Source organism: Pleurodeles waltl, chromosome 1_2, assembly GCF_031143425.1.
Source record: "Pleurodeles waltl isolate 20211129_DDA chromosome 1_2, aPleWal1.hap1.20221129, whole genome shotgun sequence".
Taxonomy (NCBI): domain Eukaryota; kingdom Metazoa; phylum Chordata; class Amphibia; order Caudata; family Salamandridae; genus Pleurodeles; species Pleurodeles waltl.
Window position 1 is genome coordinate 1,207,839,946 of NC_090437.1, and position 25,273 is coordinate 1,207,865,218.

The window sequence follows — 25,273 nt, forward strand, 5'->3', positions numbered from 1 at the left end:
ATGGGAAGTCCATATCTGTGATGGTGAAGTCTTGTGCATGGTACAGTATTATAGGTAAAGCTTTATTTCAGGAATTTTTACAGGACAGACGTTTGTTGCCTCCAGTTGTACAACCATGTGGGTATTCAGGACATAAGATCGATTTGGATGGGTATATTTGGATGGAGTCAGAATTTAGAGGGTAAAAACAACAAAAGGGAAAGTTATGTAGCACTAAAAGGAGAACCTATTTTGAGTTTGCCTCATCAACAGGACTTGGGATAAAATTATTGGACTTATTAAGAGTTTGGCTCTCTGGTTTTCCGCCCGCTGGCCCTATTACGAGTTTCCTGCTGGGCCAGCAGGCGGAAACAGCGTTTGTAATCAAGCCGGCTGCAATGTTGAGGTGCATCGGGTGCGACAGCACCCATCGCGCTTTTGGCAGTGAAAAACGCGACGGGCTGTCCAAGGGGGCTGTCCATGGGGGCCATGGAGCCAAGTGCATGGGCAGAGCAGGGGCCCTCATGGGCTCCCCAACACCCCATCTCTGCCAGCCTTTGCATGGCGGTGGGTCTGCCATGAAAAAGCCGGCAGAGAGGGAAGTTGTAATCCCTAGGGCAGCACTGTCCTGGCGGATTAGGACCGCTGGCACCGCAGGCTGTCGACCGGCGACAACTTGACGGTGCTGGCGATCCAACCGTGGCGACTCTGCCCTGTTTGTAATATGGCGGTCCGACCACCACCACGAGTGTGGCGGTCTCCAGGCCGCCACACTCGTAATAATGGCCTGTATCTTAACGCACATCCTCCAGTGTCGTCACTTTGGCAATGCAGGCCTCTTGTTTTGTGTCTGAGATAAAGTAATGTTTTCCTAAGTTATTTAAAGAGAAATTGGGAAGGTATGAGTGCTTTAAAAACAAAACAATGATCAAAGAAGGAGCAATTCCTGTTAGACATAAAGGGCCTAATTATGAGTTTGGCGGACAGAAACACCCGTCTGCCAAACTCCATACAGGGTGGCAGCCGCTGTAGTGGCGACCTCCCTGCGTGACCCATTATGACTTTTCTGCTGGGCTGACGGGCGGAAACCAAAGTTTCCACCCATCAGCCCAGCATGATAAGTGGTGGCAGTATTTTCGCTGGCTCGTATTCAAGTCAGCGGCAATGCTGCTGCCCGCAGGGGGCACCAGCACCCTTGTAATGTGCACCATCTGTCCCCTGCACCTGTTTTCCACCAGCCTTTTCATAGAGGTGAAACCATCATGAAAAGGCTGGCGGAGAGCCAGGTTGTAATCAGCAGGGCGGCGCTGTGTGCAGCTCCTCCCTGGCTCATTGCAGCCTTCACCCTCCGTAAGCCCATTGAGCTCACCGATCCCGGCGGAGACGACTGTACCCTGGTGGTCGTAATGTAGCTGTTGGACCTCCACGGCGGTATAGACCGCTGCCAGGAATCTGGCGGTCTATTACCCGCTAGACTGGTAATTAGGTCCAAAGTTAGGAAAGTGCCTTTAGCCTATTGAGAAAAATAAAAGACGTTTAGAAATTTGTGTGAGAAAAACATAACTGAACCAGTCAAGTCGTCGTCACGGGTATCTCTTTGGGTAATTTCTGTGAAGAGCTCTAATGCATTACACTTGTGATTGGGTTTGTGATTGTTAACGCCTGGGGAACAAAGAACCCTGACTGCACATTCAGCTCGTCTGGCTGCTAAACGTCAAGAATTTCAATGTGTGGTGTAATTTGTCCCAGGACGTGATAGTGTTCATGCTGATTGTATGTCCTGTTTCCCAGTGAAGTCTTGTGAGGAATCTGCAGATGCAAATGAATGTGATGTGGCTTATACAGTGAATGATTAAAATGAAGGATGTGACAATAGGATGTCACAGTGTATTATAACTGAAGATGCACGGAAAGAATCGTTTGAACATGATCCTGATTTGATTTTGGTTAACAAATATTTGATTGATGGATGGCCTGAAGAACGGAAATTGAGTGGGGATTTTGCCTCATTTTTTAAAGTCAGGGATGAATTAATGTGGTGTGATTTTATTGTGATGAGTGGTAAGAAGGTTATTTCTTCTCGGGAATTAAGAAAAAAAAATCTTACTGGCACATGGAGGACATTCTGGCATGCCTAAAATCAAAAGTAGGATATTTTGGAATGTTTGGAGGTGGAATGGAATGTCTGTTGTGGAGGAGAAAGGAGACGTTAAGCTGCTTCTTCTTACCCTGTGCTTAATAAATACATTGCCAATAACCTGTGTGAGATCTGCTTCTGTTGTAACTGTAGATGCTTCTTTCATGTTTTGAATTATGCTGCAGATCTCAGTCTCTGACATATTTTGAGGGTGATGGTGTTCAGTTACATTCCATCTGGATTTTAACTTATTTTTTTGTTAATTGTATTTGTATTTAAATATACTTATTTTGGGTTGTGTGAAAAATGAGGCTGAAACCAGTATATTTCCACATTTATTTAACCAATAAATGTACATTCTTACCTAAATGCCTGGGAGGTTTCAATGATATGTATACCCACAGATGATAAATCAATACATTTATATGAAACATGAACATTTTAATATCAACCTTATGCATATCCACTGCTGTTTAAACCTCATAACTAAAATATCTTTCTTTATTTACCCCCCTTACCTATTAACCCACACGGCTATTTGCCAGTCATTTAGACTCATTAAAAAAAACCTAATTTTTATTTTTATCCACATTTAAAAATAAATACAGACGAGAAAATAGTTTTTTGCCTGTATTTATCTGTGAAAATCAGTTAAAGTGGAAAGTAAGGAGTCTTAGTTATGATGTACCTATGCGCCCTTTCTTAGCCACCATTGAAATAATATTTTGTGTTTTACCAGTGGCTAATTTCTTTGTTAATTGTGCTTTTTATGTAGATGTTGGCTAGTATGTGAGATTCAGTGAAAGTGACATCATTGGGCATGTTAAGTTCAGTAGTTTATTTAAAAGTATGAAAATGTGTTAAAGCATATTCTATGTGTCAAATTAACTAATAATTAATATTGGTTACATGCATTTACTGGTTTCATCTTTATTTCCATTTCCAAATAGTTTTTTCTTGTCGTATTGAAAGTTTGAAGATTAGGATCCTCTTATTATTTGCTTTGGTCTTTTTTGGGAGATTGTTTTCTTGTTTTCTGGTTCTTTGGGTATAAAATATAGGAGGAATCTTTTGAGTTTTATATTTTTAATAATATTGTAAAGTAGTTCGTTTTTTGCTAAATTTAAAACTATTCCAATATTTGTACTTCAGTTTCTGCAGATGTTTTTCTTAAATGCTTAGACAGTGCAGCAGGCTTCTCTCTTCTTTTGTAGTGTGCAGGCATGGTACAGCCTACTTTTTCTTATTTTTATAATGCTTTGTTAATTGTATCTTATTTCTGATTTTAAAATTATTATTTTTTTTTATTTGATTACCTATTTGGTTAGCTTTTTTATTTCCTGTGTGTTTTCCTTATAAGTTTATATATTATTTTTTATTAATATTTTTATTACCATTTATGCCAATTTGTTTCTTAAAATATATGCACATTTGTAATTTTTATTGATGTTTTATTTCATGATATGTTATGTTTCAATTTTCTTGTGTGTTTTAATGTTGGTAGTAGGTCGATAATTTATTACTCTGTGTTTTGTACTTCGATTACTGTAGGAACATCTATATTTAGAATCACAAATATTAATGATGTCAATATTTATATGTTTTTACAGTTGGGTTATTCAAAGTAAGTAATGTGTTTATCAATATTTTGAAATCAATATTGTTGTATCTCTATGATATTGTAGTCAATATTCAGGAAAACCAGCACTTTGGAGGGCAGTACATTGGAAGCCTAGGTCTGTAAAAGTTTGTAGACGAATATCATGGTTGATGATGTTGAAGGTGGCTGACTGATCTAACAGGATCAGCGCTCCAACCTTACTTATATCTACAAACTTTCTAAAATGATCTGGTGCTGATAGAAGCACAAGTTCTGTGCTGTGTCCTGGGTTGAAACCCACCTTAGAGGCATCGAATAATTACCCAGAAATGGCTTGAATAAAATTGGACAAATGTTGTTAGGACCCTCAAGCCTAAGGGAGAGTTTTTTTAAGCAGTAGGTTTACTACTGATGATTTTCTCTCTTTAGGATATGTTCACTGAGCTAAGGAGTTGTTACAAATGGACAGAAGCTTATATGTACAGAACAGGTGTCATTATATGACTCTAATAGAAAAAGTTCACAGAGGTCCTTGGTGACAGTTACAACAGCGATGTTAGCAAGGGCAACAGAGGCCAAAAGTGTGGAGAAGAAGGCTAGTATTTCTTTACAAAGTTGTTGAGAAGGCTCAATTCTAGTTTGCAATACTTGTGGGAAGTTACGGTCCTCATTTACATGGAATAATTTCTTAGACACAATGGGAGTCTCTCAGATATTCATTGTGAAGTATGCTGTTTTTACTTCTTTAATTCTGTATTTGTAAATGGAAGCCTTGTGAGATAGTCTATCCAATAGTCTATCCCACATTTGACTCAAAGCTACTTTTTTATTTCCTCACTACTCTACATACTTTTAAATTAAGGTTTTTCAATTCCTCATGAACCAATGATTGTACTTGGCTCTATGACATACACTAATTTATGTTTCACGTGTTGAGGATACAGCAGCAGACAAAGACCGGATCTGGGCATTGGGACTAACATCATTAAACTGAAAAGATTCAGAAGAAAGTGTTACGTTAACATTTTTCAAATTGGGTGATGGAGTGTAAATGAATTTATCTGAGTTAGATTGCTTGTTTTATGTTTTGAAGGAGAACAGAATCTCATAGTGGTCAGTTTAAGGAAAAGGACCTAATTTTTCTGCCAAATGCAAGTTAATGCTAAAAATAACATTTAGTTGGTGTCCTGCCAAATGTGTAGGAGGTACATTTTTCATAGATTGGAACATTGAGAACAGTGGGAACCCAAGGGTAATTGAGACAAAACTGGAGATCATATAGAGTCCACATGCCAACATGTGGCAGGACATGCTAGCGCAGGTGTTTTAATAAGAAATTATTAATGAATGTTTATGTATTTTGAATAATGAGTTTATGTAGAGAATAAAATAACATAGAAAATAATGCACACATTTGAAAATTTGACCTCGAAGAATGGCCACCAATGTTAACGAAGTGTACTAGTCAATGATAAATACTTACGAAATAATGAATATATGTTAGACTAATGCAGTAAGATGTCATATTAAGGGTTATGAATTTAGCATTTGCTTTATCAATTGTAGGCCTTAACTTAGCGAGTGTCTTGGCCTATTTTGCCAGGCCTCAAGTAAAAGTAGTATTTCTTAGTGTTTAGTAAAAATGCTGACCAAGTGAATTAAACTGTGAAATGCCTATTGTATTGTTTAAATGTGCTCATAACAGAAGCTTTTCGTGAGAACCGACTGCTAGAAGATGATGTTCTTGCTAATGCAACATTTTATGTGTAATGTGTGTGGGACTGACTTTCCCAGGACAAGAACAATGAAGATACTGACTAGAGTGCAAGCTGCAACAATATTGTTACCTGACAAGCCAGTTGATGAAGACATCGCAGGACGAACCAATTAACAATATGAGAACGGAGAAATATTAGAATTCATAGATTTGGGATAGTAGTTTTATTGGACAGAGTGTGAACATACAATTAACTGACCAATAGGGAATTAGGGGATAGTTTAGGTGACTTTGATGTAACAAAGCAGCAGAGGGAAAGGAGTGGAGAGATTTTTTAGGAGACTTTAGGGGAGGCAGATCATTCCGATATTCTGGCTCATTGGGCTCATATTCCCTGACTAAGAGCCTGATGCCTTGCTGATCGACTGATGTCCTGAGGACGAAGACTGATTCTACTTGCTGACCTATACCAGAGGATAGGTCAAAATTGAAATGTGATTATTATGCATATTTGCTTTTCCTTTGTAAGTACCAACTGCACTGTTTTGTCTATGAGTCTATCATAATTAGATGTTTTCCAAAGTGGTGTTGCCAAATTGTTTTGCATGAAGCCCAACATGCTGATGCTAATCTGATATTAGTTGAGGATTCTGATTTATGACAAAAGAGACTAATGCTTGATGGATTTCTCTGCTTAACTACATGTATTTCATTTCGTTGACACAGCTGACTCTGCTATTGATTTGCATGGTAACTTTAGAATGTGTTGTAGTTCAAGCTTTGATTAGATTGTGTTTCTTCCACCGCTTTTGACAACCAGTGTTGTTTCTGTATGTGTTTCGTTTGGTATTGAGATTAATCTACATGACCTTAGCATTGTTAATATAGGGAAATAAACATTCTAAAATTTTACTAAAGGTGTGGTTATTCATGACTGAAAGGTCATGGTGCATAACAATTTCTGACTCCATTGATTATTGATTTTATTGATTACTAATGATTGTTGATTATCGTGTATTGATTATTGATTATGTACTGGAGCTATGGGAAGAATTCTTAATTGTGAGTCAAAGGTTTTCCAAATTTGTGTTGACTAAATTCGTTGTGCATGAAGTCCCACATGCCAATGCTAATTAGAGGTTAGTCGAGGTTTTCATTCAATGTATCATGAAGAATTGAAATCTTGTTATGCTGACCGAATGTATGCAATTAGTCAAATACAGTTAGTCACATTGGTGATTTGCATTGCTATAACAGAGTGTATCATTATTCAGATTTTGCGTAGATTGCGTTTCTTCCGCCGTTATGGACAGCTAGTAATGTTCATATACATATATCAATTGGTTTTGAGACACATATATATATCGTGCTAGCTTTGTTAATATAGGGAAATAAATTCACTAACTTTTAATAAACTGGTGTGGTTATTCATGACTGAAAGGTCATGGTGCGCCGAAATACCAACTGTTATTGATTTCTGATGTGTTGTATTGATCTATTAATTGAGTACTGACTACTGATTATAACAGTTATTGATTATGGATTCGAGTGACTCGACTATTGAGGATGAGGAGAGCCCGACTCGGTTAAAAGATTCACCGACCTCCAACGTGTCCAGGTACAGGTAATTTATAAGGGCTGGACGCGTTATCATTACCACATCAGGTATTCTCCAGACCCAGGCAGCAATGCAAGCATGATGGAGAAGGCTGTCATTTTCGCGTTCAGTGGTTTAACTGTCTCAGCCCTTTCAGCTGTATTTACTGGCTGGTCCAGCTCACTTCTCTTTCTGAAACCTTGAAGTGCTCTGACTCTGCAGTGTTTTGCATCCAAATTGTTTCGCCTTTTACCATTCAGCATTAACTGATTTAGCAAGATGTTTGGCATCTGAACATAATACAATCTGCTAACTGTTTACATAAAACAGTGGAGCTTTAAAACAAAGCGTGCCAAGTTAGAACTCTTAGTAAGTTTGTGTTGGATGTACAAATTGTTTACAGTTCCTAATTACCAGCAGTGGCTGCAAATCACCGGCTAGAAAACTGACAGGGAAAGCACAATGTTAAATTAAATATCTGATGTGAAAAGGGGCTCATTAGATAAGGGAACAGGGAAGGGCAACTCTTTTGTTTTGGCTCTTTGGTTCTAATCTCGGAGATATCCCAGGCCAGATGGCGAATCTGCTTTCTTATTATCTCTGCTAGGGTTCCTGACTCTCAGGTAGAGACAGACTCACCTCAGCACATTTCTTTCTTAACCTAGTCTTCAAGCACTGCAGAAACATACCACCGTTTGCCTATTTGCAAAGTGCGCATTCATCTGGGTGGAATTCTTGATGATACGTAATAGATGTTTATTGTTACCATGTAGGACAAATTCTAAATGCGATGCCTGCAATGGATGCATCAGTCCATTCAGCCATCAAAGCCGTTTTTGATTGCTTAGGATGGGTCTGGTGTAGAACCAGAGGCGAGAAGAAGCCTTGCGTAGAGGTTTATGAGCCACAGAAAAGCAGTACAGAAAACGATTTAGTTTACCAGATTGGAGGAGCTGGCCTTGACGCTGTTGAGGAAGACTCATACACAAAGTTTGCTTTGCTCTACATGCGTCTAATAGTGTGTAGAAAAGCTGGTTACATTTTTTTAAACGTTATAATTTTTAAAAATACAAATACTATTTCAATAGCAACAGTATTCAAAATGCAAGAATGAATAACATGACATGCAAGGATGGAACAAAGGGTCAGTCCACCCATGCCATTCATTAACAGAACATTGTACATCTTCATCCGGGTTCCCACACCAGTAATAGAGGTACACTTCTTCAATAACCTCATATCGTCATCCTCAACCTATTGAGACACAGTGACCCCTCCTTTTTATACCTCTTCCTTTTCCCTTTTGCCTCAATCCATGCTTTCTCTGAAGGTCCAGAGACTGGGGAGTCTGTTAGTCTTTAGGTCATTCCATGTTAGCCCATGTGGTTAGATCATCTGATACTGTATCATAATTTCTGGAGCCTTTTCAAGGGATACCTTCTGTTAGCACCCATTAGACCATATCCCACTTTCATGCTTCATTTGTTGCTGGCATTCAGCAACGGGTGGTGATCCTGTAGTTTGCAAGCACAGTCCCAAATACTGCAAATTTGAGTCTTATCAGACATTGTTTACAGGCCTCAAGAAATCTGCTTGCCCACTTGCTTTGGTGAGTCACATTTTATCAGGGAGTGCTATTATTAAGGCCTACTAGCCCCTGGTCCATTCTGGTGAGTGAACTTGAGCTGGCAAAAAAACAGGTGTCCTGTTCATTCAGAAAGTGAATGAGCAATAAAGATGCATTTAAATCTTTTTATCTCGTCACATTTGCTGCGTGTTCAAACACAGAGGTCTAATGCCAGCTTATTTCTTTTTATGGTCTGGCTTGATGGGGCAGCTGTTCCCAGACAAATATATGAACAGCATTAGAGAGGGTCATTGGCTCCACCCACATGCTGGGAGCCAGGAGTACATGTTTTGATTGGGCAAACGTTGTGTGCTTTCACAAAAAAAGTGCTTGCCCTCCACACATCTGTGATCATTTTATTTATTTGTCCAGCTGCTGAGCCTGAACACACATGGCATTGGGGTGCTATTATGTTTTGTAGATAACTGGTGGTGTTTTTCTCCAGGAGCAGCACAGATGGGAGGAGGGCAGTCATTAACCTACATGGATTTTTAAGTCTAACTTGACAATGCAATTGTCATCTGACCTTTAAACCTCCACCAATATTATTCTACAGTTCTTTGCTACCACACAAATACATATCTATTTCCATGCCATTTACTTGTAATGCTTCACGTTACCAATTAACATTCCATTAAAGACAGATCTATTGGCATTGCCGATGCTTGATACAAATTGCTGCTTATTTTATTCTGGAGACTGGTGTTTTCTTTTTTTTTCTTTGGCTGGAAAGTTAGAGGATTTTGTAAAATGAACTGTCTGACAATCATTGGCAAATGAAAGGCTGTAGGATGTCAGTTTAGTTTAACACACAACGTTTGAACAGCTTGTAAATGAACAGTACAAATATTTCAAAATACATCATCAATTAGGAAATCACTTTGTGGTAATTCAGGAGTATGATGGAAACAAAGATTTTAATAGGATTAAAACAAATTGTAACACTTTACTTTGGGATGTGCAAGTGACACAAATTTACAGAAACCCAATTTCCAAACAATATTGTTTATACACTATGTAGTTTTCTTAGTTAAGCTGCATGGCAGTGGGAAATTGTGTGGCCATGTGTGCTGACTGTAAATGATGTCATGCTTTGGTAATATATTTATTGAAAGAGAGAGTTTTTAAATATGAACTAAGAAACATTCCTGCCCCCATCTGATGACAATGCTGTTAGTGAACTAAAAGGCAAGTCAGGGGTCATGTGGACCTTGTATGTGGGTTAGATTCCTACTATATATGGAGCAAACATTTAGTCAATTAAATCAACAAGAGTTTTTTGTACAGCAGACATTCTGAACTCATATATTTGAAGGTGCTCCTACATGTGATAATGAAGAAACCATTCAAAACATTCACTCAATAAAATATTTTTTTTGCCCAGAATCACATCAATTGGACCAGTGTATGGTCAAAGAGCATTCAAGTTAGGTTGAGTAGATTATTCAAGTGACTAGACCCACAGGTCTAGTAACATTTTGATGATTTTTCGAGGCCTGGGTCAATAGATAATGGTATATTGTGCATTATTTGTTGAAACCTGGAGTTTACTTCATCCCAGTAACCTACTATTACTCTGCATGTCAAAGTCATATGTATACAATTGGTTTCCATTTTGCTTTACCGCAGACATAAAGAGGTTCCTTCTCGGAGATCCATTGCAATTTTAGAGAGGTCAGATTATTTCCTTGTAAATAGTGAAAGTGTGTCAATGTAAACTGTGTGTTGCTTTAACCATTCCTGACTTGAAGGCATGCCACCTCCCAGTAGTTATCTGTGATGGGTTTCCAGGCATTTTGTATCTCTCTGCAGCCTTACTTTTAGCACTCCCTTTGTTCCTTCTTCTTTCAGCGATCTTTGTACATATGAATCTGATAAAGGCTTCTAACCACAGATTGCTTACCTTAGAATATTCTGCAGGAGCCAGGCTGGATTTAGAAACTTTTCGAGCAGTGGCTTTGTGCACTGGTAGGCTCCACATCTGGATCATCTGAGCCAGGAGTGGCATTCGCAGTGCCTATACAGGTGCCACGCCAGTCCGCTGACATCAATTCTTCTCTTTTTGTGCCAATGTGTACCAATCTGGAGAGAGCTACCTCTGTCCACTTTTTGGACAAACCTTTCTGGTGTTTTGTTGGGCCCTTTTTGAGACTTTGGGGGTCAATACAACATTGGCGGGCGGCAACCGCCGCCTGCCAAGTTGTAACCGCCGTGCGGCCTCCAATGCGGCCACACTCCCGCGGTGCCCATTATGACATCCCCGTGGGGCCGGCGGAACTCCGTTTCCGCCCGCCGGCCCAGCGGGGATGTGGGACGCATCATGGGAGCCGGCTCCAAATGAAGCCGGCGGTGTTGCGGCCATGCGACGGGTGCAGTTGCACCTGTTGCACTTGTGAAAAGCCGCATGGGTCCCTGTCAGGGGGCCCCTGCACTGCCCATGCCAGTGGCCCCGCGACTCCCCGTACCGCCAGCCTTTTCCTGGCGGTTCAAACCGCCAGGAAAAGGCTGGCGGTAGGGGGACTCGTAATCCCCTGGGGAGCGCTGCTAGCAGCGCTGCCCTGGCGGATTATTACTGCTGGGGCCTTTGTGGCAGGAAACCACTGGCCCCGGCGGTGCGACCGTGGCGGAATGACCATGGGAGCACCGCCAGCCTGTTGGCGGTGCTTCCGTCATTTCAGCCCTGGCGGTCCTGTACCGCCAGGGTTGTAATGACCACCTTTGTCTCCCATTGTGTGTGGGAATGTACCCTAAAAAACTGGTGGGGGTTTTAGCTCTGTGGTCTAAGCCTGACTGATCAGAGCCACAGTTACCCAGGATTGAACTGCAGGTTTAGTTGGTATATGTCTGTGACAGACCCCCCATCTGGCTTGCCTTTGGTGTTTGTAGTCAAACCACAACTCCAGGACTTGTGAGTACTGCAAAGCCATGAACCCCAAGGTGCTGAGGGAGCATTACCTGAAGCTCCTGGTAGCCTAGAGCCAGTCAACTCCCTGACGCTTCAGGTCCCGTTCGTGAGAAAGGTCCCAATCCACTTTGCAGAGTTGTTCCCGTCACTCGTCATTGTGCTCAAAGTCATTGTGTAAGTCCCACAAGAAGTCAAAAAATCCCAAGAAGTCAAAGCACTCTTTGACTTCACCGCACTGAGTCAAATCTTCAGACCAGGTATGGGAACAACATCAGTCTAGGCGCTGCTCCCATGCGGAGGCTGCCTCTGGGTCCACTCCGCACCTCCTTGAGTTTCCTGGAGCCGTAACAACCCCCCCTCAAATCTAAGAATTTTATGAGCACATGTACCTCATTTTTGGGCAGACTGACCCCTCTGGAGTGCTTTCGGGTACCTAGGATTTCCACCAGTGGGTCCGCACTCAGCACCAGTCAGGCCCCCGAATCCGGTTATGAATTTGGAATGACTCCAATCGCAATACTATGACCTTCCCTGGAGCTTGATCCAGTAATGTCTTTCCTAGCACCACAGACGCCCCAGGGCATCATCGACCCCATAATCATACCCAAATCTGATAGGAAGCCGTATTGGTGTCACTCAACATTGACTACAGCAAAAGCTGTATTACGATCTTCTGAGTCGGAGCCAGGGCCTGCTTTTTTTCAACTGGCTTGCAGAGGAGTATGATTGGGGAGGATCCTTTTGATTACATCAACCATCTTGATGAGGCTGAAGACAACTGGTACGAGGAACTGATAGATGCAAGTGGTTTGGAAACCTCCCCAGACATGGGTCTGGTCTCGCCTCTTACTGTGACTACGGAGGAAGGGGGTTAATTTGCTATGGTGGTGAGAAGAGTGGCTAAGGGCCTGGACCTAATGCTGCTCTCAGTGACAGTCAAGATGAAGATTTGACAGAGGTGCCTGAGTCACCCCCTCAAAATCTCTCCTTTACTTAAACAAAGTACTTCCTGATGTCTTGCTCAGGTCTGGGCCAAGCTCTGCACAGGGTCACCTGTGCACAGCAGTATTGCGTGCCACAGTCACCCTGCTCCTGTGGACCTAGCTTTCCTCACCCATCACCCCACCAAAGATTTTGGGTGTCCAGGCCGCCACATCCAAGGTCTACCATGGTGCATTTCATACGACACTACCAGATAGCAAATCTAAAAGGCTGGCCACCTTCAGCAAGATGATGTTCTTTTCCACCAGCCTTGCACTGTGGTTGATGAATATCAAGTGCCTTTTGGGCTGATGCACTCACACAAATTGAAATTTAATTGCTGCTTATGGTCTCAGAGGAGGCCTGAGCCATGCTGACAGAGGCCATTGCCGATGGCAGAGATGCAGCAAAGTTCACTGTTTGCTGCAGACTGGACATGACTGACATGCTAGGCAGAGCAATTGTGTCATCAGTAGCACTCAGATGCCATGATGGAATGAGGTCTATTGACTTTTTGGGGATCGCTAGGCATTCCTTATGGACATGCCCTTCAATGGCACCTGCCTCTTCGGCAGCAAGGTACATTCAGCGCTGGAGAGTTCTAAGGACAATCGGGCCACTGCCTGCTCTTACGCGTCCCCATGGCCCAAAGCCAACCCCGTTCTGCCTTTCACCCCTTTTCCTTTCACCCCTTCTGTGCACCCAGCATCCAAGGCCAAAAGGCTCACCTGTCCTTTTGTGGCCGCGGCTGCGGATGTTGTTCCCACAAACCTCCTGGGACAGACAGCCAGAAGTTAACCCAGTCCGCCACCCCCTGGCTGCCACAGCCTTTAAAACCTCTTTAGTTTGCCCTCTTACCAACAGGTGCACTCACTTGGTGGCATGATCTGACATCACCTGCCCTGCTGGCAGTCCATAACAGTGGACAAGTGAGTACTTCAAATCATTCATCAGGGTTACTCCATACCATTTCTAGAAACTCCACCACCATCTCCAGACCAGCTGATGGAGGACCACCTCTCTCTGCTCCATCAGGAAATATAGGCTTTTTCTGCCAAAGAAGCCGGCATCAGATGTAGGTTGGAGATGCTATTCTAGACACTTTTTGGTCCTCATCTCCTTCCTGAAGAAGGAGAATCTAAAGATGCTTACATTCTGCCTGCCCTAGACCCTGCAGACTTGATGGTAGCATTGGACTTGCAAGACGCCCATCTTCCCGTTCTTCCTGGTCACAGATGTTTCTTGCAGTTCACAGTGGGCTACAAGTATTATTTGTTTGCTGTGCTTACTTTTGGCCTTACCAGTGCCTCTTGGGTGTTCACCAAGGTGATGGCAGTGGTTGCAGGAAACCTGTGGAGGTCAGGATTTTCAGCATTCCACGGCCTTGACGATTGGCTGTTGAAGGCGTGTTCACCCTACTCAGTTGTCTCCACCATATGGCAGACCTCCTGCATTTACATGAACATGCCAAAATCACACCTGACATCTTCTCGAAAGCTCACTTTCATCAAAACTGTTCTGGATACAATGCAGTTTTGGACCTATCTTCCGGAATGGCGAGTCCAGGATATTTGAGCTATGATTTTAATGTTTCAGCCTCCAGTGTGGATTTTGATGAGACTGACTCTGAGGCTGCTCGGCCTCATAGACTCCTGCATCCTGCTGGTAACATATGTCTTTTGTCATATGAGGGGTCAGTAGTGGGACCTGAAGTCCCCCAGGGGAATGTCCCGAACCTGGTTCATATATCGGAGGGAACTGCATAAGATCTGCAGTAATTTCTGATGAACCGTGATTGGGTCAACAATAGACCCCTCTCCCTTTCCCATCCAGATCTGACTATAGTGACAGATGCTTCACTCCTGGGCTGGGACGGCCAACTGGGAAAGGTGGACACCAGAGGATTCTGGTCTCTGGTGGAGTCTCAGCCCCACATCAACCTGCTGAAGCTGAGTTTGATCCAACTGATATTGAAAGCCATTCTTCCTTTCATCAAGAGAAGGCTAGATCTGGTGTTCAAGGTCAACACCACTGCTATGTGGTATTGTAACAAGCAAGATGGGGAGGAATCATCGACCGTCTGTGAAGAGGTCCTGTGTCCCTGGAGAAGGCTGGAAAGTTAGGACGTTTTCCTGGTGATTCAACATCTGGCAGGCTCTCTCAACTCCAGAGTGGTCAAACTCAGCTGTCGATGCCCAGCAGATCACAAAGGGTGCCTGAAGATGGTGTTGCAAGTCTCTTCAGAGACTGGAGTGAACCTTGGCTAGATCTGTTTGCTACTGCAGAGCCTGTGAAATGTCAGCATTTTGACACAATGGAGTTCCCAAGGTGACTCTTGTTCTGAGATGCATTTTGTCTCGAGTGGAGTTAAGGCCTTCTGCCTGCATTTCTGCCGATACCACTCCTGCCCAGAGTTCTCCAAAAAATCAGGACTGTTTGCGACAAAGTCATTCTTGTGGCTCTGGATAAAAAAATGGAGTAAATGGTATCCAGAACTCCTGAGCATGAACATAGGTCCTCCAATCAGGCTACCCCTTTGGGATAATCCCTTGTCGCAGCAACAGGGCAGGGTCCTGCCTGAATGCCTGCAGTTGACAGTCTTTGACATTCCTGCAGAAGTCTGTCATTTTGGCAGGCAGGCATCTCTCAACCAAGACAGTATACGTCTACCTACAGGCAATGAAATGTCCATATTTCGTGAGACTATCTACTACTACCAGAATTACTGAATGTTGTTGAACCACTGGGAGACCGGTAATAAAGTCTAAAGAAATGTGCTCCCACGGACGACTTGGGGTTGGGAGTGGATGCAACAACCCTTTCGGTTTTGAATGACTCGTTTTAGTACGAGCACAGACTTCGCAGTTGTTTACCATCGCTTTTACATCTTTTGTTAGGGTAGGCCACCAAAAATAGCGTTGGATTAATTCAAAAGTTTTAGGAGTACCTGGATGACCTGCCGTAGGTATGACATGCAACCAATGAAACACTATCTTGCGAAGTTTGGTAGTGGGCACAAACAAACGAGCGTCATGAAAAGGTAATCCTTGTTTGATTTACCTTTTTGTATCTGTTTGGGCCCATGTCTGCCATTTCTCAACAGTGAAAGAATTGTAGATGTCTTCAAAGAAATCTTCAGTTTTTATGATACATAGGACTTTGTCAGGAGCAATGATAGCTCTGGAGGTTTGAACTGCAGGCAACGTGGTAGACTCTTGGCGGGACAAGGCGTCAGCTTTGCGATTGTCTTTACCAGGCCGGAAGGTTACCACAAAATCAAATTCGGCAAAAAACAGCATCCGGCGTAATTGCCGAGGAGTCAAAAGTCTGGCGGAACTCATGAACTGAAGATTGCGATGATCAGTATATACCGTGACAGTATATTTGGCACCCAACAAATTATGTCTCCATTCTTTAAAGGCGTCACGAATCGCCAGAAGCTCTTTTTCAGCAATGACATAGTTCTATTCGGCTTCATTCAACTTCCGAGACATGTAAGCTACAGGATGAAGTTGACCAGTGTCCTTGTTACCTCGCGACAAGACTGCTCCTATTGCCACATCTGAAGCATCAGCTTCCACTATGAAGGGTCGATCCGCATCAGGATGAGTCAAGACTGGGGCAGTAGAGAAAGCTTCTTTCAAAGTTGAAAAGGCTTGGTCAGCTTCTGGGGACCATACAAATTTCTCCTTCTTTCTTAATAACTTAGTGATTGGAGCCACTGTCTGGGAGAAATGATTTATGAACCTCCAGTAAAAATTTGCAAACCCCAGGAAACATTGTACATCACGAACAGTCTTTGTTCAATCAGATACGGCCTTTACTTTCTTTTCTGCCATCACCATACCTTGAGGGGTAAGGATAACCCCCAAAAACTCAACTGTGGTAACATGAAACTCACACTTGGTTAGTTTGCAATATAAATGGTGCTTTCGAAGGGCTGCAAGAATTTTCTTGACATGTTGGACATGTTCATTTTCATTGTCTGAGTAAATCAAAATGTCATCGATGTAGACTATGGCAAATATGTCGAGGTATTCTCTAAGAACGTCATTCAAGAAAAATTGAAATGCTGCTGGAACATTACACAGACCAAAAGGCATGACGGTGTATTCAAAAAGGCCATATCTTGTCTTGAACGCTGTTTTCTATACGTCACCCTCTCTCATTCTGACCAAATGATAAGCACCTCGAAGATCAAGCTTCGTGTAGATGTTTGCTTTCTTTACTTGCTCTAGTAAGACTGGAATTAGGGGCAAAGGATATTTATTCTTGATGGTGACTTTGTTCAATCCCCTATAGTCGATACAAGGCCGAAGTTCTCCATTCGCCTTCGGAACAAAAAACAAAGGAGAAGCTGCAGGAGACTTAGAAGGGCGAATGAAACCATTCTCCAAGAATTGATCTAGATATTTTCGTAAATGTTGATTTCCATTTTCTGACAGGGCATATACACAACAGTTGGGAAGTATCGCACCTGGGACTAGATCCATTTGACAGTCATAAGATCTATGAGGAGGTAAGTTCTCTGCTTCTTTCTCATCAAATACATCTTCGTAAGATGAATACTGTTTGGGCAATTGAACTTCTTTCTCCGCGGCAGTAGCTATGTAAGAGTTGCAAATTTTTGATACTTGAATCTTTTGGAGGCATTGTTCTTTACATAGTGCAGATGAGAACACGACCTTTCGTTCTGCCCAATTAATCTCTGGATTGTGATGAGTTAACCATGGTAAACCAAGGATAATCCCATACTGGGGAGCATGGATCACGTCAAGGATGAGTTTCTCTTTATGTTTCTTTCTTTGATTCTTATCCTCACAAATCACCGACAAGGGGACAGTCTGAAGAGTTACCGGACCTCCAGTCAAGAGTTTTCCATCGACTGCCTGGATGATTTCTGGGGTATTCTTTTCAATACATGGGATCCCCCATGCACGAACCAATTGGCCGCCAACAAAGTTCCCGGTAACCCCAGAATCGACTAGAGCCTTCTTGAAATAGGTCTTTTTCTTACCCTGAGCTCTTATTCCCAGTTTGAGATGTCTAGATTGTGAAGGGTCCATGGTGACACTCAAGAGCAACCCTTCTCTGCTTCTTGGGTGCTTTAGTTTTCCGACCGGACTTGTGCATTGGCTGCAACCTTCTGAACTGGACCTCGTCTGCTCTTTGGTTTGATTGGACAATCTTTGGCAAAATGATCCTTGCGCCCACACTAGAGACATTGTCCATTCTTTCTACATAGGTCCTTTTCATCTTTGGTGAAAGGTCTCCTGATGGTTCCAATTTCCATTGGTTCCGGCGTTCTTTCAGAGTTCTTGAGTCTCTATTATCGTGAACACGGCAGGAATATTTTTCAGTCTTTTTGCGTGTTCCTTTTCGTTCTGTTTAACGATGATCAAGCCTCAAGACAAGGTTTATCAATTCTTGATAGTTTGCAGATTGCGGGTCGATTTGAGCTAGGATGTCTTTTAGCAACTCTTTGAGTCCCTTGAAGAACAAGGCCGCTTGTTTTTCTTCAGGCCAGGATGTCTCAGCGACCTGCCGATTAAAGTTGGCTAAATATGACACTGAGGGCCATATGTACGAACACATTTTCCCATTGACACAGAATGGGAAAAACCCTTTGCTACATTTGGCCCTAAGTCCTGATTCCCTTGGCGTAAGTTTAATAATTCACAATCTGCTGACAGTGTTACAGTTCTCCGATCAAAAACTCGTTCAAACTCACGAACAACATTTCTCCAGTTGTACAACAGGGGACTATCTTTACGCACAAGAGGAATAGCCCAGGTAGCTGCATTTCCAGACAGATATGAGAACAAGAAAGCTACATTGGACTGGACATTGGGGAAAGTATGTGGTCTGCAGGTGAAGTGTAATTACACTTGAACCAGGAAAGATTGCGCTTTCAAGGGGTCACCTGAGAAATGTTCTGGGGGAGCTAAAGGAATGGCTGAAGGAACATTGAGGGAAATGTTTGTCGGATTACCTCCAGAAGTCTGAGAAGAAGGACCTGGCCAAGACACACCTGGGGGATTTTGTTCCTTCTTTTCTAACTTATCCTGTAACTGACTCACTCTCTCAGCTAGGCTAGTTGCCAAATCTTATGATGACACCACCTCTGCTTGGAGCTGAGTGATAGCCTTGACTAGCTCGCCCAGTGTGGCCATGTTGAGAACATACACAAACCAGGAGGATAATAATTTATGGGCTCACTATTCTGTCAGAGTCACCAGATCCTTGGGGTCTGTGCACGTTCCCAACACTTCCACCACAAGACAGATCCAATACTCTGATTTGAATTGTCACAGAGTCTAAGAGAGTCCAAGTGGGGAAGAGGGAATTAGGAAGGGAACAGCTGGGAAGGAGACCTGTAGGAACCAAAAAGGTTAAAACACACAATATCAAGATTACATCATATGAATCAATACTAGGCTATGACTCGAAGCATTGTCATTCTGAAAACATGGACAACCTAAGGATAGACTTAAAATGACTAGGCTTCAAGATGACTGGATACCTGTGAGGGAATCAATGAGGTTAAATGAAACTTTCAAATTCAAGTATTATCCTTTGCATGAGGATCAGGAAACAATCTGAATGATTTCTAAACCATCATATGAATTGTGTTTGAGAAACATATTAGGAACACACAACATTACATCTAGAACGCTGGCTTTTTTGTTCTCTCAAAGTGCCGGAACATGAATTGCGCACATTGCAGATGATGACATGGGAAGTAAATACCATAGAATTATTGTGCACCATGAATAACACAGATTAGGCTTGAGAAATAAATCACGCGACTTGCCACCTCGAAAGCCACCAAGTAAATGCCTTAAAATGGTAGCGCATAATGAACACCGTGATTTTTAAACACAGAAAAGGAATCGCGCGGCTTGCCGATTCGAATGTCACCAAATAAGTGTCAGGAAATTGTAGCGTACAATGAGTAACATGAATTACACACAGGAAATGAATCACGCGTCTTGCCGATTCGAGTACCACCATGTAACTGCCAAGGAATGTTAGCGCACAATGAATATCAAGGGTTAAAGCACAAGAAAACAAATCGCACGTCTTGCCGATTCGAAGGCCACCATGTAACTGCCAAGGAATGGTAGCGCACAATGAATAACATGAATTAAGCATGAGAAAAGAATCGCGCGTCTTGCCGATTCAAATGCCAACATGTAACTGCCAAGGAATGGTAGCTCACAATGAATATCATGAATTAAGCACGAGAAAAGAATCACGCGTCTTGCCGATTCGAATGCCACCATGTAACTGCCAAAGAATGGTAGCGCACAATGAATATCAAGGGTTAAATCACAAGAAAACGAATCGCGCGTCTTGCCGATTCGAATGCCACCATGTAACTTCCAAGGAATGGTAGCGCACAATGAATATCAAGGGTTAAAGCACAAGAAAACGAATCGCGCGTCTTGCCGATTCGAATGCCACCATGTAACTGCCAAGGAATGGTAGCGCACAATGAATAACATGAATTAAGCACGAGAAAATAATCACGCGTCTTGCCGATTCGAATGCTACCTTGTAAATGCCATAAAATGATAGCGCACAATGAATATGAAGAGTTAACACACAAGCAAAGAATCGCGCGTCTTGCCGATTCGAGTATCAGCATGCAAATGCTACGAAACGACCAAGTACAGATTCACACGCACAAGAGTAAAATTGTTTATCATGCAAAGATTAGGCCCAAGAACTCGAGAGTCTTCGATAACGGGGTCGAGGCCTAGCTCGACCTCCATCTTACCGCCTTGATCTAGGATCACCAATTAAAGTGAAAAGGGCAAGGCCTGGAGGATCAAAGTAGGCCACCGGAACAGGAGCTCAGGAAGTTGCTGCTGCTCTGCACCGGGACCTCTGAATAGTGAGCACGTGGAGCTGGGCTGGCTCCCTTATGTAGAGTCTTGGCCCAGCCCACAAACCACACCCAGGCATGCTGCAGGGAAAGCTTCTAGAAGGCCCTGAAAGGGGACCACACCCTGACACAGTCTGAAACCCTGCAGCAGTACATAGCATGTGAACAGTATTTATATTCATGCTGGACATAAGTCTTTAAGATTAAACTCTGCAATGCAAAAGGTTAAACAACATCATATCAGCACAATGCATAAATTATGTTAGCTTGACATTGTTGGGTTTTTGCATTCTAGTCGCCCATAGAGCGCGCACTGCCCTGATGTTGACAATGACGTCGCACAACCACACCAAATAATGTGCTACATTTCCTCCCATTGATGGCAGTGGTGGAATCCAGAACTTTTGTTTATCAGTACCATACAGTTGTTGAAGATTTGAGACCATTGAGAATCTACCAAATTGGACACCTAGAAAAATGTTTTCATACCTCCTAAGCATTTGCTGAGTTGTGTTGACTCCAATGGATTTGTTTCCAGATGGATCGCTGAAACTTTTCAAAGATTTGGGAAAGGTTTGAGGCAAAGTTTCCTGTAAATTCAAAGGTTTGGGAAAATACTCAAAACATTTTGGAAAAGTTTCAGAAGCCACTTTTTCAGCAATGAAACTTAGAACTCAACCAGACTAACCTGTCCTCACTCATGAAGGATGTGCTGAGGGTCCTTTGTAAGGACAGGAAGATCAACATGGGGTCAGTGGCTAGGAAGAACAAGCTGATCTAGACCCTCAGAGTACCTCCACACCTGGAAAAGGAATTGCCCCAAGGTAGTAGGGGAGAAGATGATGTGGGGGATAACAATAGTATTCTGTGTGGACCACAGGGTTGCCACTGATGCTAAATTACCCAAAGGGATTATTTCTACTTATGCCCAGGGGGTTGACATAGACAGGTGACGGGCCACATATGAGAGACCTTTGAAAATCAGATAGGAGGTACACAACACTGGGGAACACTACTATGAGACTTAGTACCAGTAGTTGGTAGGGGCAGACTAGTCATACTAGAGGATGAAATAGCAGAGTCCTACCCACACATGAAAGCAGCACTGAGTTCTTTGGTATGACCCCTGAAAAGTATAGGCAGAAGCTTAAGGCAACACAAAAGGGGGCAACAGAGATGTGTTGACTTCATTAACACTTCAGTTAAGGCACTAGGGGGCTGGATTTGTAAAGGAGAACATGTTAACACAGTGCCACTCAGAGACATTGCACCAGCATCTGATTAACTATAAACTGTCAAATCCCGAAGGGATTTTGCAACCCAACTTATGAGTGGGTTCATGACAGAGTCCCCAAAAAGTCCCTGGTAGGGTACCAGAAGAAAAGTGGGCAGGCCTTTCTTCAGGGGAAATACGGGGTAAGGATGAAAAGAAAGAACTTCCCAAAAAGGCACCAAAAGATGCCAAAGGAGGAGGCTCAGAGCTACATCCCAGTCCAAGTGCAGGAGTACCTGGGGAACATGTTTGACCCTTCAGGCTGGGGTGTGTTTTGACTGTAATCAGCAGGACACAAGAGGGAAGATGGAGTGTGCACAAAGATGACGCCCACCAGTGAGCAGTCCATGGGGTTGGCTAGTGTAGGGATGGGATGGGGGATTGCTCCTGGAGGTCCCAAAGGCTACACTGAGGCTGCCTTAAGGCCCTTTGGCTCAATAGCCTTCTAGAGCGCAAAAATACCAACATTGGCCAACAATCAGTGGGGTGGAGGTGAATGCTCTGAGGGATACAGGTGCCAGTGCAACTATGGTGATGGCCAAACTGGTTTCCCCGACTAGATCTTACCAGAAGAAGTGCACAAGATTGTCAATGCTGGCAATGCTACAAAGTCCCACCCTATGGCTATGGTTGACTTTGAGTGGGTTGAAGTTACTGGTCCAAGAAAGTAGCTGTGTCCCCTGCCATCCCAGTAGAGTGTCTGCTGGGCAATGATCTTGAACCTCTACATGGGCGGAGGTGAAAAGAAGAACTCATATGTCAATGCTGGGTCTTTCTGAATGGGCTACTGTAACTACTAGAGTACAGAGGGCCCAGAGAAAGAGTCAATGGATTCCTAGGTAGGGTAGGAAGGCTGGCAATCTACCTTCCAAAGGTTCACAGGGTCAGAATGTCTAACCGTAAGGAAGAAGGCCTGATACCTGAAGAGGACACTACTACTTTAAGTGTCCCACCTAGCAGAGCTTCAGAGAGCAGATGGCCATCCAAGAGGACCTCAGTAAAGGACAAGGGACATGTTCCACTCCAGATCACCTGCAACAGTTAGTTGCCAGACAGGAGCAAGGGGATACCAGTGGTACCCATAAAGTATACAGGGCCTTCTGTACAGTGAGGCAAGGGACGCCAAACCAGGGGCAACCAGAAGATTAATGGTTGCACAGCAGTACAGGGAGTTCCTCCTTAACCTGGCCCATGATATCCCCTTAGCTGGACACGTGGGGCAGACCAACCCTGGGAGAGACTGGTCAATCACTTCCACTGGCCCCAAATGCCTGAGAACTTCAAGGAGTTTTGGCACTCCTGTGTCAACTGCCAGGACAAAGGTAAGGCAAAGGCAAGCCAAAGGCTGCCCTGATACCACTTCCAGTGGTGGGGACTCCCTTTGAGAGGATCGGAGTTGACATTGTTGGTCCCCTAGACGCCCCCAACAGCCTCAGGAAACAGATTTATACGGATTGTAGTGGACCATGCCACCAGATATCCAGAGGCTATTTCCTGTAGGACAGTCACTGAACCTGCAGTGGCCAGAGCTCTCCTTGGAATCTTCTCCGGGTAGAGTTCCCTACGTGATGAGTTCCATACGGAAGTGATCTCAGATAGAAGCACAACTTTTATGTGTGCCTATTTGAGGGCTACGTGGGATGAGTGTTGTGTGACTTACAAGTTCACCACTCCCTACCATCCCCAAGGTAGTGGTCTAGTTGACATTGTCAACAAGACCATGAAAGGCATGATCTTGGGTTTACCTGAAACACTTAGGAGGAGGTGAGATGTCCGTCTCCCATACCAGCTATTCGCCTATAGGAACGTTCCCCTAAAAGGAGTTGACTTTAGTCCCTTTGAGCAACTCTTTGGACATCCTGTAAGAGGTCCACTAGGTTTGGTTAGAGAGGGTTGGGAACAGGACGTACTGGACATAGTGGACATAGTGAGCAGGACATAGTGGACTATGTGCTTGGCCTCAGCCCCAGGAAGAGGACACTGGATACATGAAGACAGTGAATAAGAATTTTGTGGACAGCTAAGAGTTTGTGAAGCACTGGTATGACCAGAAGTCCTCCATGGTTGAGTATCAGCTTGGACAGTCAGTTTGGGTCTTGGAGCCTGCAGCATCCTGAGCCCTGCAAGATAGGTGGACTGAGTCCTACACAATCATAGATAAGAAGGGAGACGTCATCTACTTGATAGACTTCAGTACCTCCAGGAGCCCTCACAGGCTCATCAATGTGAACAGGCTGAAGTTACACCACAGCAGGGCAAACAGTACCATGTTGATGGTGACAGATGGAGGTGAGGAAGAGGAGAGTGAATCTTTCCCAGACCTCTTGTCCTTTAATTCCCATGATGGAAGTGTGGAAGGAGTAGTTCTCTGCTCCACCCTAACAGACCAACAGCAAAGGGAATTCTAACAGTTGTTGAGGCAGTTTGCTGGGCTGTTCTCCTTGACCCCAAGTCTGCCAACATTGTGTATCCATGATGTGCACACCAGTGGCAGTTTATCTGTTAGTAGGAAACTATACAGACTGTCTCACCAGTCCAAAGCCAGCATTAAGGCTGGGGTAGCCAAGATGTTGGAGCTGGGGGTGATAGAGCCCCCTGGTAGTCCATGGGCCAGCACAGTAGTCCTGGTGCCCAAGCTAAATCACAAAGGAGAGAAACTTGAGATGATGTTCTGTGTGGACTACAGAGGCCTAGATGCAGTCACTAAGACTGATGCATACCCCATACCAAGAGCTGATGAGCTTATTGATAGTTTGAGACAACTAAATATTTGAGCACCTTTGACCTGACATCAGGTTATTGGCAGATAGCCCTCACACAGGAGCTAAGGAGAGGTCTTCTCTTTCTCCACCTGAAGGTCACTTTTATTTCAGAGTGATGCCCTTTTGGCTGACAAATGCACCTGTCCCTTTCCAGAGTTGGTGAATAGAGTACTCTCAGGTCTGGAATGCTTCAGTGCAGCTTATCTGGAAGACATAGCTTTATTCAGTTCTACCTGGGAGGATGACCGGGTCTGCCTCAACGAAGTGCTTCAGGCCCCGCAGCTAGGAGGCCTGACTATAAAGGTGAGTAAATGCCAGCTACGGCAAGGCTCTGTTGTGTACCTGGACGACCAAGTTGGTAAAGGACATGTACAACCTCTCCACCCAGGATCCAGACCGTTCTGGCATGAGAGACTTCTAAGACTCAGGCCCAAGTCAGAGCCTTTCTAGGCCTGACTACATATTACAGGAGATTTATGAAGGAGAAGGTACAATAGTGACTCCACTCACTGAACAAACCTCCTTTAATCAACCCAGCAAAGTTGCCTGGACTAAGTGGTGTCAAACCACTTTTGACATCCTCGAGGAAGTTTTGTGCTCAACAACTGTTCTGAAGGCTCCTGACTTCAGTAAGAAATTCATTGTTTAGTCAGATGCCTCTGAACATGGGCTTGGGGCAGTTTTGCCACAAATAAACGATTTGGGCCAGGATCGGCCAGCTGCCTTCATTAGCAGGCAACTGCTCCTGAGAGAGCAAAGTTGAAGTGCTATTGAGAGGGAAGCCTTTGCTGTGATTTGGTCTCT